Source organism: Stegostoma tigrinum, chromosome 22 (genome assembly GCF_030684315.1).
Source record: "Stegostoma tigrinum isolate sSteTig4 chromosome 22, sSteTig4.hap1, whole genome shotgun sequence".
NCBI classification, from domain to species: Eukaryota; Metazoa; Chordata; class Chondrichthyes; order Orectolobiformes; family Stegostomatidae; genus Stegostoma; species Stegostoma tigrinum.
Genome location: NC_081375.1, coordinates 38,607,563 through 38,621,469, shown reverse-complemented (window position 1 = coordinate 38,621,469; position 13,907 = coordinate 38,607,563). Strand labels below are relative to the sequence as shown.

The following is a 13,907-nucleotide window of genomic DNA, read 5'->3' as shown; positions in this document are numbered from 1 at the left end:
GGACCCCCTCTGATGTTCCTGCCTGGAGCTGAGAAAATTGCAACTCAAATGGTAATAGGCCCTTAATTGGTCCTTAAGTGATCATTAAGTGGTTGTTATATATCTTAATTATCTCAGGTGTAAGTGGGCAGAAGGATTGCACAAGTGCCCTACCATCCAAAACTTATTTGGGTGTAGGTGGGGAAAATATTGGTCTTTAATTCCAAAATAACACGAGTGAATCTTTTCAGTCTTCTGCCTCCTATCCAACTTCATGTGTGACTGGAAGATTCCACCTACAATAAAGTTGAAGTAATTTGTTTTGTCCATCAGAGTAAATAGAAACTGAGAGCAGGTGTGCTTCTTGATTATATAGGCATCCAATTTGCTGCCATGCATTGCACCTAAGCACAATGTTTGTGTCAACATCTGCATTATCCTGTATGTTTTTTTTCTGAATATTAATAGGAGGTGCTGGTTATGGTTCTAGCCGGAATCATAACAAGCCAGAACCCAAACTGAAGTCTGGCTTGATGGATCATATTTTGTGTATTTTTTAATGAGGTAGTGTCTGACTGAAAGATTTGGTCTTAACGATAAAACAAAAATTTAATGCAGAATTAAAATGATGATAAACAAGAATAAATCAAATTATTTACATGTAGCACAAGTTTAATGATTTTAAATATATCAGTATATACCAAGTTAATACATCAATTGCAAACATTCTTCTTTGCCTATTCCATGACAGTACTCACACCAGACAGAGACCCCGCTCTACACTTCTTTTGACTTGCACTAATCCTAGTTTCAACTCCTCATTTTAAGCATCTGATGGCTTCTTCTGGGAGCATTCGTGTACCTGACTTTAAACTCCCTTAGTTTCAAATAATCCTTTTGGGATTTTACCAAACATTTCTGGAATAGAATTATTACTGAATTCTTTACTCTGAAGTAATCTATTTTTTAATGGATCTGAACTAGTATCCTCCTTTCTCAGGGGCAATTATTTTACAACTCCAGCTTCAGCTAGGAATGCTGCAGAACTGCTGCAAACTGAAAGTCTTCCTTCCAAATTCTGTGTTTCCAATCAAGCTTATAAAAGAAGTTCAGAACCTTTTATGAGAAAGCTTACTGTACTCGGTACTTTGTTCACTCATAAACTCTCCCAATGTAAACAAAAACCCATTACTTTTTGGAGGCTGTCTTTCTTTCAAATTCTTTCAAAAGAAATCACTGTGGCCATAGAAATACTTACATTTCATCATGTAAAGAGCATTTTTTTTGTAATTTTGATTGTGGACTGAAATGAGAAAACGACTTTTTTAAACATTGAGGCTTGCTGCACTTACAGCCACAGAGAATTGGAGCTGTACAGCACAGAAACAGACCCTTCAGTCCAACTCATCTAAGCCAACCAGACATCTCAATCTGAGTTGCCAGCATTTGTCCCATATCCCTCTAAAACCTTCCTATTCACGTAGCCATCCAGATACCTTTTACATGTTGTAAATGTACCAGGCTCCACCACTACTTCTGGCAGCTCATTCCATACACACACCACCGTCTGTGTGAAAAAGTTAACCCTCTGGTCCCTTTTAAATCTTTCCCTTCTCACCCTAAGCCAATGTCCTCTACTTTTGGACTTCCCTACCTTAGGAAAAAGACCATGCCTATTCGCCCTAACCATTCCACTCATGATTTTATAAGCCTCTATAAGTTCACCCCTCAGCTTCTCATGCTCCACGGAAAATTATCCAGCCTATTCAGCCTCTCCCTAAAACTTAAACTCTCCTGTCTCGGCAACATCATTGTAAATCTTTTCTGCACCCTCTCAAGTTTAACAACATCCTTCCTTGTAGAAGGGCAACCAGAATTGTACACCGTACTTCAAAAGCGGCCTCACTAAGGTCCTGTGTAGCTGCAACATGACGTCCTAACTCCTACACTCAATGTTCTGGCCAATGAAAGCAAGCATGCCAAATGCCTTCTTCACCACCCTGTCTACCTGTGACTCCACCTTCAAGGAACTAAGCACCTGCCAACATCGGTCTCTTTGTTCAACAACACACCCCAGGGCCCTACCATCAACTGTATAAGTCTTGGCTTGGTCTGCCTTACCAAAATGCAACGCCTCATATTTATCCAAATTAAACTCTATCTGTTACTCTTGGTACATTGGCCCATCTGATCAAGGTCTGTTGCACTCTGAGATACTCTTCATTGTCCACAACAGAACCTATATTGGTGTCATCTGCAAACTTACTAACTATAGTTCCTATATTCACATCCAAATCATTTATATAAATAGCAAAAAACATTCGGCCCAGCATTGATCCTTGTGGCACATCACTGGTCACAGGCTTCCAGTCCAAAAGACAAGTTTCCATCCCCCCACCCCCAGAGTCTCCTACCATCAAGCCAATTGATCGAGCCTTACTAACCAGTATACCACGCAGAACTTCATCAAATACATTGCTGAAGTCCATATAGACATCTACTGCTCTGCTTTCTTTGTCACCACTTCAAAAAATTCAATCAAATTGATAAGACATGATTTTCCATGCACAAAGCCTTGCTGACTCTCCCCAATCAGTCCTTGCCTTTCCAAATGCATGTAACTGCAGTTCCTCAGAATCCCTTCCACCAACTTATCCATCACCGATGTAAGGCTCACCGGTCTTTAGTTCGCTGGCTATTCCTTACACCCTTTCTTAAATAATGGCACCACATCAGCCACCTCTTCCAGCACTTCTCCCATAGCTGTCGATGATACAAATCATCCTACAATGTGGAAGCAAGCAATTTGACCCATTCGGTACACACTGATCCGAGCGCTCCACTCTGAGGAGCATCCTATCTAAACCTACCCCCTCTACCCTATTCCTGTAACCCTGCCTTTCTATGGCTAATCTACATAACCTGTACATCCCTGGATACTATGGGCAACTTAGATGGCCATTCCACCTAACCTGTGCATCTTTGGGCTGTGGGAGGAAAGCGGAGCATCCCGAAAAAATCAAGACACGGGGAGAATGTGCAAACTCCACACAGACAGTCGCCCGAGGCTGGAATCGAACTCGGGTCCCTGGTACTGTGAGGCAGCAGTGCTAACCACTGAACCTTCGTGCTGCCCCAGATGAGAAACCTCGGCTCATTCAGGATTTGAACCCAGAGCCTTTTACATGTCTCCCGTGCCCAAGGCCCTAAGCAAGAATCATTCCTCTAGACCAAAGAGCCAGTGCAGCAATATCTCAGCAAGGGACCCAGGCATCTTTTCCCAAGCTTCCCACAAAGTTCTGGGAAGCATCTGATCAGATCCTGAGGATTTATCTAACTTTATGCATTTTAAGATCTCCAGTACCACCTCTTCTGTAATGTGAACTGCTTTCAAGATATCATTATTTATTTCTCAAAGTTTTCTAGCTTCTACATCTTTCTCCACAGTAAATACTGATGCAAAATATTCATTTAATATCTCACCCATCTCCTGTGGTTCCACACGTAGATGGCCATGTTGATCTTTAAGGGGCCCTATTTCTTTTGCTCTTAATGTATTTATAAAATCTCTTCGGATTTTTCTTAACCCTATCTGCCAAAGCTATCTCATGTCCCCTTTCTGCCCTCCTGATTCCCCATGTAAGTACACTCCTACTGTCCTTGTACTCTTCAAGGGATGCACTCAATCCTAACTGTCTACACTTGACAAATGCCTCTTTCTTTATCTTCACCACAGCCTCAGTTTCTCTATTCATTCAGCGTTCCTTACACCAACCAGGCTTGCCCTTCATATTAACAGGAACATACTCTCTCTGATCCTTGTTATCCCATTCTTAAAGGTGTCCCACTTCCCACCCGTCCCTTTACTTGCTAATAGCCTCCCCCAATCATCTTGTGAAAGTTCCCATCTAATACTGTCATAATTGGCCTTACTTCAATTTAGAACTTTAACTTTTTGATCTGTTCTGTCCTTTTCCATAATTATTTAAAAACTAATAGAATTAGGATTACTCGCCCCAAAATGCTCCCCCACTGACACCACCCTGCCGTATTCGCCACCAGAAGGTCAAGCATTGCTCCTTCTCTAGTAGGTACATTCACATACTGAATAAGAAAGTTTTCTTGTATACATTGAACAAATTCCTCCCTTCCAATAAACCTTTAACACCATGACTGCCCATGTCTATGTTTGGAAAACTAAAATCCCCTACCATAACGACCCTATTTTTCTTACAGATAATCTGAGATCTCCTTACATATTTGCTTCTCAAATTCCTGCTGACTACAGGCCTATAATACAATCCCAATAAGCTGACCATCATTTTTTTATTTTTAAGTTTTGCTCATATAGCTTCACTGGATGGTCTCCCAGGAATGTCATCCCTAAGTAAAGATGTAATGTTCTCCCTAATTTTCTTGAGAGCTGATTGGTCGATGGACTAGCAAGGCCTTTTCCTGCCAACAACTATGTGATTGGCTCCGAGGTAGCTGAACAGCTTGGGTTGTGAATGTTTTGGCAGCAGCCATTGAAGGAGAAGGAGCTGTTTTTGTTCTCTATAGTCAAAAGCATCTCAAGTCAGAAGATAACAAGTTTTTTTTTCCATTTTTCAGTTGCTGAAAGTATCAGGAGAAGGAACTTCAAGAAGCAGCATTCTGATCAGTGCCAGAATCAAAACAAACACCCAATAAATCCTATAGACAGACACCACTGAACTGCTTTCCCAGTCTTTACCTCTACCCATAACACCCATACTTTTTTCCCCCTCTGTGTCTGTGTGTATGTGTGTGTAGAGTGGTATAAGTGATACAGCTTTAAGTGGTAGAATTATATCAATACTTCATAATTGTTTAGTAGTAGTTTAGAGTTGTAGTTGAATAAAACAGTAATAATGCAAAGTACAGAAACCTTGTCCATGCGTTCTGTCAACCTTGGTCTGAAAGACAGGAGAATTGTGGAATTTTGTGTACTATTTAAATTTTTAACTTTTATGTTGACTGCGGGAATAATCAGGCTCAATTTCCATTTGACTGCTCCATTGAAGCGTAACAATAATTCAACTCTATCAGGCACAAGAATTTCACATGCCACTAGTTCAAAACTGAAAAGTCCAAACTCAAAATAAAATGATATGAATGTACATGTAAATCACACACCTTACACCACACTGGGTGAGCAACAATCTTGTTTCTAACACATCTCCACATTACATTGGAGGAGCATGGATTGGTTAGTTCTGGTGACTAGCCAGCTGTTTTGAGGTGCAGAGCAATGCCAATTCCCACACAGGCTGAGGTCACCACAATGGAGTTATATTTCCACCTTCACATTTTGCCTCAGTTGTGGGGACCCTCAGATTAATTCACCAGCAGCCATCTCCCTATAAAGAGAAAGAGGCCCTATGGTTGTTGGGACTAGCCTTACTTTACTTTGTAAGGCTGGAGATTTGGCTATGAACTGGACAGTAATTTGTCCTATACAAAATGTATGATTTCTGCTTGTTGGACAAAGTACTGACCATTCTCTGTAACGCAAAAGAGCAACATACAATGATCTTTGCCAACTGATAGACCCAAATCTTGCCAAATTAATGCAGCATAAAATTGATGAGCCACAGTTCCTAGAAAACCAAATCTACTTATGGAAACTACTGTCAAACAGTTTATACAAGAAAAGTTATGTTAATCTGGGACCCAAGCTATAACCAGAGTGTATGAAAGCATGACTGTCATTTTTAACTTACTAACAACAATTAATCACATAACTAACAGGAATTTGTTTCAAAAATATAACAAGGTAACATTGACGTTTCTTTTGGATTTTGAGTTATGCCTCAAGAATCCCATATCCTTCCATCTTTGGAATTTAAGATTTGGGAGATCATGTTTGGGATGATTTATTGTAATTTTTTAGTAAATCATTCCATCTAATAACTTGTCAATTTGTTAAGCTCTATTTGCTGTGTCTTATTTGGACCACGTATTTGCTGAAAGTGATATAATAAATCTGAAAAGGTTCAAGGCTTGGAGCACAATTCTGCTTTTATCATGGTTTTCTCTTCCACTTCCAGGGATCTGTACATTGATGTGAATGTTGAGAGTGGGTGGTGGTACATACCCCTATCAGTGGGCTGGAATATGAATTCTGTGGGTGACATCATGGGTTCAGACAGTCTGATCTTTGTTTTCTGTATCCCAATGTTTAAAATTGTCTTTAGAACAAAAATAATCCCAGGCTGCGCTGAGATGCATATTAACTATGTGATTGGATGTTGCAGTGACATTTTAAACCTTTGGTATACTCAAGTATTTCGTTATAGAGGAAGCTGGATTGATTGATTTAAATGCCTTACTTAATCTTTGGTGCAGTGTATTTGAAGGAGTGTCATCCTGTGGATAAGTGGTCAAATTGGAACCTGAACAAGATTTGATGTGTGCTGGTAAGGAAAGGCCACAAAACCATGATGATTATTCAATATATCTGGAGCCCTAAATTAGGAAAAGCCATCAGCACTTTTGGCAGACTTAGGTATTCTTAGCCATTCTGTAAACCAAACATAGCACTTTGTTTCAAATGTGTGCAATAACTTACTGTGTAAAATTGTTCTCAGCTAGTTTAGTATCTCTTCTCAGTGGAACATTGTTTTTACAAACCTTTAACGCAGCTTCCTGGAGCTTTCACTTCCAATTAAAAGAGCAGCATGTTGAAATGCGGCTGAACATTTTGAGCTGTTGTATTTTCTTCAAAATTTCTTTACAGGCTCTGGGGAGCCTGCATCAAAAATGAAAGTGAAATAATTATTGATAGCTAGCAGCCACATTAAAAAGAGAATTGTTTAGCTTTCTCTCCAACAGGCTATGGCTCAGTGTTTGCCATCAGTGAAAGCACATGGTAAGCACATTTTCAAACAAGTTCAGGACAGTGCGGTTCAGTTTATTCACAAATTGAATGTGTCCTGTGAACTTCCTGTTATTTTAGGTCTTTGTATATCTTGAGTGTGGATCCTGGATTATGCCACTTTATTGCCTTTATTTCTTTCATATGATTTGGGCATCACTGGCAAGGCCAGCCTTGTTGTCCATCCCTAATTTCCCTGGAACTGTGTGAATTTCTAGGCCATTTCATGGTACAAGTATCATAGAATCCTGAAGTGTGGAGGCAGACCATTTGGCTATTTAGTCCACACCGAACCTGCAAAGAGCATCTTATCCAGACTCACTCCATATCCTATCCCTGTAACACTACATTTCCCATGGGCAGTCCACCTAACCCTTACATCTTTGGGCTGTGGGAGGAAACTAGAGCACCTGGAAGCCAAATATGGGGAGAATTTGCAAACTCCATACAGGCAGTCACCTGAGGGTGGAATCAAACCTGTGTCCCTGGCACCATGAGGCAGTGATGCTAACCACTGAGCCACCATGCTGTCCCAAATGAATCAATCACATTGCAGTGGGTTTGAAGTCATATGTAGGCCAGACCAGATAAAGATGGTAGATTTTCTCCCCTAAAAGAGATTTGAGAGCCAAATGAGTATTTCTACCAATCGATGATAATTTCATTGACACCATAACTGTGATTAGTTTTATATTCCTGACTTATTAATTGAATTTGATAAATTGGTGAAATTTGAACCTGTGTCTCAAAGGCATTAATTTTCAGTCTCTGGGTTACTCGTCTAGTGACATTTCCGCTGCTGTACATCACCCTGGATATGGGATACGAAGACATTAATTGTAATTGAGGTTGTGGAAAACAGATCACAACAGACCAATGTAGTAATGTAGTGAGGTCCAGCAGCACACTGGCCCACCAATGGTTAGTGTGCAGGATAGTTTCCAGTAACTCCTGAAGGATTGAAAATCCAAGCATGTCCATACTGTCACTGGGGCTTCAAACAGATCCTGTGTAGCTCTTCACAAAAGGGGATGGAAGATCACTGCTAGGTGTCTGTTCTGCATCTCTTAGGATGTAACTTAATGGCTCCAATGTCAAAGGCCTGAAAGCATGTTGCTTGTTCATCTTTTTGGGTTGTGTGGAAGTGATGGTTAAAATGCTGAAGCCCGGGGGGAGGTTGTAAATTTAAAAAAGGAACTTAGATTTATACCAAGTAACTGCCCATTAATTTTCATTATATTTGTTGAATGTACATTTAAATGACACATTTAACATAGAAAAGTCTCAGGGTAGGATAATGGTGCAAAATCAAAGAGGAAGGAGTTAGGAAAGAGATGGATTTTAAATGTTGCTAACGGACAGAGAGGATCAGAGACAGACCAAGTCCAAAAGGGGGAGATTTTCCTGGAGGGAATCCTGTCACCCGCCAGTAAGAAAGGCTGAAATTTCTTGCAATCAGCGAGCTGATTGGTTGCCTGCAAATTTACTGGAGGATTTATGACCCTATTGCAGGAAAACCTCCCCCACCCCACCAGCCAGGAGCCTATTCTCCAGAACTCGGCAGGACCACATTACAGACCATGGCTTCTGCCGAGGCATAATATCTCATAGTCCCTCAGGGAGGATTGCTGCCGGGAGGAGGCGGGATATTTCTGGTGTTGGAATCATGGGGAGAAAGGGGTTGGGTTTCAGACAAAAGGGCAGATCATTGGCTTCAGAGGTTTTCCCCCACCTACCCTGTCCAGGTAATGCTCCTGGACCCCGCAAGCTCAGTGGCTCATTTGGACGCTTCAATTCTTTGTTAGTCAGAGCAGCCTGGCAGGAGTAGGCATGACACCCCTGGAAGAGGTACGTTCACAGTTTAAGTGTCAGGAGGTGGATCTGCTGAAAATCTCATCCAAAAATAGGCCAGCAAATTGTAGCATGGACAGCCTACCCACACAGCACTTATTTTATTCATTAATAGATGAGGGTGTCGCTGGCTAGACAACATTCATTGACCATCCCGAATTGCTCACAGGGCAGTTCAGAGTCAACCACGTTGCTGTGGGTCTGGAGTCACATGTAGGTCAAACCAGGTAAAGATGACAGTTTCCTTCATTAAAGGATATTAGTGAACCAGATGGGCTTTTCCTGACAACTGACAATGGATTCAATGTCATCATTAGACGCTTAAATCCAGATATTTTACTGAATTCAAATGCCTTGATGGGATTTGAACCCGGGTCCCTAGAATGTTATTCAGGTCTCTGGAATAACAGTCCAGCAATAATACCATTAGGCCATTGCCTCCCCAAAATTATACCAAGGTCTGTTCACTAAAACCAGCTAGGCCTAATACTGCTGATGTTGTTTGGTTTTGTTTCCCACCGCTGAACCCAGCTGAATACTGCTATCTAAAATGAGGGGAGCAAAAGAGTGGTTTAAAAGGAGAGAAATAGTATGGAAAATGAATTGGAAGTTATCTTTATCGTCCAGTCTGACTCTCTGTGTAGAGTTGACAAAGGAAACTCAAGCCATGTAACGCATAATGTGGTCCAGCCAGATCTGGTGATGAATACCTACACAACTTTTCTATCAGATACACTCAAGTCTGCTCACATTAGAGTGATGGGTTGAAAATGGGAGCTGGTTCCAAGGTAATCTAACATGCTGGAATGGCCATATTGGAAGGTGCTGAAAGATCTTCATTAGGACAATGGCCAAGACAAATCATAAACAAATTAATGATATTTGTACTTCAATTATTTGCTTCCTACATTTCCAACAGCGATGGCATTGCTATATTGGGCATTAGCAAGATTGCATTTGGACTGCTATGTACAGTGCTAGTCATTGTTATTACAAAAGCACGTTAATACATTAGAAGCAGTTCAGAGAAGGTTTAGAACATAGAACTGTACAGCACAGGAGTGGGCTCTTCTGTCCACAATTTTGTGCCAAACATGACATCAAATGAAACTATACCCTTCTGACTGCCATATCCATCCATTCCTTGCATATTCTAAAAGAACCTTAAATGCACCCATTGAATTGCCCTCCACCACCACCCCGGCAGTGTGTGCCAGAATTTGCCCCTCACATCTCCTTTGAACTTTCCCCCTCTAGCTTTAAATGCATGATCCCTAATATTAGACATTCCAACTCTGGAAAAGTGATTCTGACCATCAACCCTGTCTGCATCTCATAATTTTACAGATTTCTATTAAGTCTCCCCTCAGCCTGTGCAGCTTAAGAGAAAACAACCTGAGTTTTTCTAGCCTCTCCTCAGAGCTCATACTCTCTTATCCATGCCGCATCTGGGTAAAACTCGTCTGCACCCCCTCCAAGTCCTCCACATCCTTCCTGTAATGAGGCGATCAGAATTGAACACAATATTCTAAATGCGGCCTAACCAAAGTCTTATAAAGGTGCAACGTGACATCCTGACTCTTGTACTCAGTTCCCCAACCAATCACCACAAGCATGCATACACCTTCCATACCACCCTATCCACTTGTGTAACTACTTTCAGGGAGCTATGGACTTGAACCCCAAGATCCTTCTGTACATTAATGCTGTTCAGAGTCCTGCCATTAACTGTATACTTTTCCTCAACATTCGACCTCCCAAAGTGCAGCACCCCACACTCACCCAGATTAAACTCTTTCTGTCCATATCTGCAATTGATCTATCTCCTGCTGTATTCTTTGACAACCTTCTACAGTATCCACAACTCCACCAATTTTTGTGTCGTCTGCAAGCTTACTAGCCCAACCATCTGCATTTTCATCTAAGTCACTTACATATATCACAAACTGCAAAGGTTCCAGTACAGATCCCTGCAGACACCACCAGTCATGGACTTCCAGCCTGATAAACACCGTTCCACCAATTACTTCTGTCTTCTATGGGCATGCCTATTCTGAATCCATGCAGCCAAGTCACTGTGGGTCCCATACATCTTAATGTTCAGGATGAGTCTACTCAGAGGGACCTTGGCGAAAGCCTTACTAAAATCCATGTGAACAACACCCACTGCTCTACTCTCATTGACAGCCTTTGTCACCTCCTCAAAAAATTCAGAAAAGTTTACTAAACTAGTATCTAGAACGAGTGGATTGCCTTACGAAGAAAGGCCAGACAGGCTAGGCCTGTACCCCACCGGAGTTTAGAACAGTCAGAGGTGATTTCATTGAAATATATAAGGTTCTTCGCAGACATGACTAGGTAGATGTAGAATGGATATTTCCTCTTAAAGTTTACCAAACTGGTTGGTAGTCAGCCTCGGAATCTTTCCAGAGAATGCCAACTTCCACACTTGAAGTGCAGTACAGTGCCTCAGTGGCTAGCCCTGTTGCCTCACAGTGCCAGGGACCCGAGTTTGATTCCATCCTTAGACGACTGTCTGTGTGGAGTTTGCACATTCCCCCCGTGTCTGCATGGGTTTCCTCCAGGTGCTGTGGTTTCCTCCCACGGTCCAGAGATGTGCAGATTAGATGCATTAACCACGGGAAATGTAGAGTTACAGGAATAGGGATGTTCTTCGGAGGGTCAGTGTGCACCCGAAGGGCCAAATGGCCTGCTTCCACACTGTAGGGATTTTATGATTTCCAAATATTTTGCAAAAGGAAAAGGAGTGTGCATGATGGTAAGAAACAAGTAGATTGCAGCCCAAGTGGAGTTATTATGGTCAGAAAGATTGAAACAGTTCTCCCCAGCTGAGAACATGAATCCAGAAGGCTGTATTGCCAGCCCAGTGCCAGGGTTTGACACATCTGCTTGGAACTCAAGAGAAACTTGCAGTGGAGCTGGGTAGATTGTAATTGTCTTCGTCCCTGTGGCTCCCAACAAAATAGACAGGATTACAAAATAGTTTTGACTTAAGGATTATGAACCGTGAGGGGATAAATTTAAAAGCACATTCTCAAATCCAGAGTTTATTACTTAAGCCATGAGGAAGTTGGCATAGATAAATATGATTAGCAAGATGAACATATGGTTCAACGGCTGGTGTCGAAGAAATGTGTTTTGATTCATGGGGCACTGGTACTGGTCTGAGGGAAGGATCTGCCTGACCTGATCCATAGGAAGTTAGTATGTAGATACAGCAAGTGATTAGAAAGACAAATGGCATGTTGTCATGTAATACAAAGGAAATGGAAAATCAAAGTAGGGAAGTTTTCTCACTGTGATGGCTAGGTAGATTCCCACTATATCTTATGGAACATCCCCTCACTGTCTAACATGGAGTTCCTTTGCAGCAAGCAGCAAATTGAAGTGGCCAGGAACCTATTCTGGTTCCCATGTTGAGAATTCTTGATAGCTTCCTTGTTTTATATGTTCGGTAAAATAGGAAGATGCATATTAATGAGGTAAATTGCAGATCAATAAGTGGCTCACAAACTACCAATCCCTTAATTCGCAACTCGTTGCTGTTTAGCAAGAAACTTGCTTCACTGCTCAGCAAAGGCATAAAAGATGCAGCAGGATGCCTATAATAGCAGAATCAGGCTCAAAGGACTTCCCATCTGATTCTGCCAGAGAAAATGTCATTGCCCTCGTCACTCAGACCCCAATGAAATTCCACCCTATGATATTTATTTCTGAACAGATGCTGCCAGACCTAATGTACATTTCCCGCATTTTCTGTGTTTATTTCAGATTTCCAGCATCCAAGGTACTTTGCATTTGGCATTAGTGGCATTCTGGATGAAGTGCGGCTTGTGAATGGCAAAAACAAGGATGTCAATGAGAACAGTATTTGAAGGATGAAGTCTTGGAGTTGCAAAGGTCTATGTGCCAGAGCTGGGAGTTGGAGGAGGCAAAACAGGAACAGAAATTATTGAGGAAGTGCAAGAAGCCAATTGGAACGGGCCTGAGGAAAGAAACTTGACTTTGTGTCAAGCAACACATTCAGCTCCCAAACTATCTTTACAAACTGACTAAGTGGGATCACTGGCTGTCTTTAAATTGTTGAGACACATCTTTGTCAAATGTTTTCTCCTGTACAATCTGTACAGCTGCTTTGTAAACCAATCTGCAGTGCCTAATTATGCTATTCAGTCACTGAGGAGAATTTAAGCAAAGCCTTACCTTGCAACACTCAGAGCTCCTCCTTGAGATAGATTCATTCCAGAGTTCAATAGGTTTGAGCAAAGGGAGGTTTTGTTAGTGAGCAGAACACTGTATTGTTTGCCTGCTCCACCTGCAATGTCCGTTTAACTTCAGCTCGAAGATGCACTAGCTCCCCCTATGTGATTTAAACTAAAGTGTTCTGCCAGGTCTGCAGTGTTCATCTATCCAACATACATTAATATTTGCTAGGTTCTAGAATTAAGTTTACTCAATAATATAATCTTAAAGAAGCCAATAGTTCATTAGCTATACTTCTGCTGAGGACAGCTAACTTTCCCCTTTTCAGTACAATTTGCCTTAGTTCAAGGTCCGTTTGTGTCTAACCCTCTTTCAAATGCTTCCCTCTGGAAACCCCTCCTGTTCATTCCTGGAATTCACAAGCCTCTTTTTCCTGTCTCTCCTCTTTTTCCTTTTCTTTGATGTTGCCTGGAATTCTAGCTCTAGTTTCCACAGCTTCAGATGGATCTATGTAGAGGAATAAAAAATGTACAATGTTAAACAGGCTTTTGTACCAATATGCTATTCAAATTTTATTGTGTGCCTGGAATTATTTTTGGTGTGTGAAATAAACTGGATATTGGGAACTTTCAATGCCTACCCGGGAGCAGCAATATTTTCAATGAAATTTTAAGGGTTCACCTTCCAGTATTATTTCCACGTCTGCCTTTTCAGAAATACATTAAAGACATGCGATGTGCAATTTTCTACAAGTGTCCTGAAAAAAAATTTGCTATTTACAAAGTGTTAAGTTTGGCTCACAAGGTGGTAACAGTGGATTGACAACAGGATAATGGTAATACATGTGCAGATCACCAAAATCTTCCACAAAGCATGCTTCCAAGCTCATGTGAAACACTCAAGGGCAGACTGGGAGGAAACACACAATTGCAATCAATCTCCTCTTCAGCCTTAGTAG

General features: G+C 41.4%; 1 long non-coding RNA gene across 1 annotated transcript in view; it reads left to right on the top strand.

Annotated features, from left to right (window-relative positions):
• Nucleotides 1-13,533, top strand: part of LOC132210861 (uncharacterized) — a 155,687-nt gene extending 142,154 nt beyond the window's left edge. Inside the window, exon 3 of the long non-coding RNA XR_009447056.1 lies at nt 12,518-13,533. This is a non-coding gene — a long non-coding RNA (uncharacterized LOC132210861). The remainder of the gene's footprint in view (nt 1-12,517) is intronic.
• The last annotated feature ends 374 nt before the right edge of the window (nt 13,534-13,907 follow it).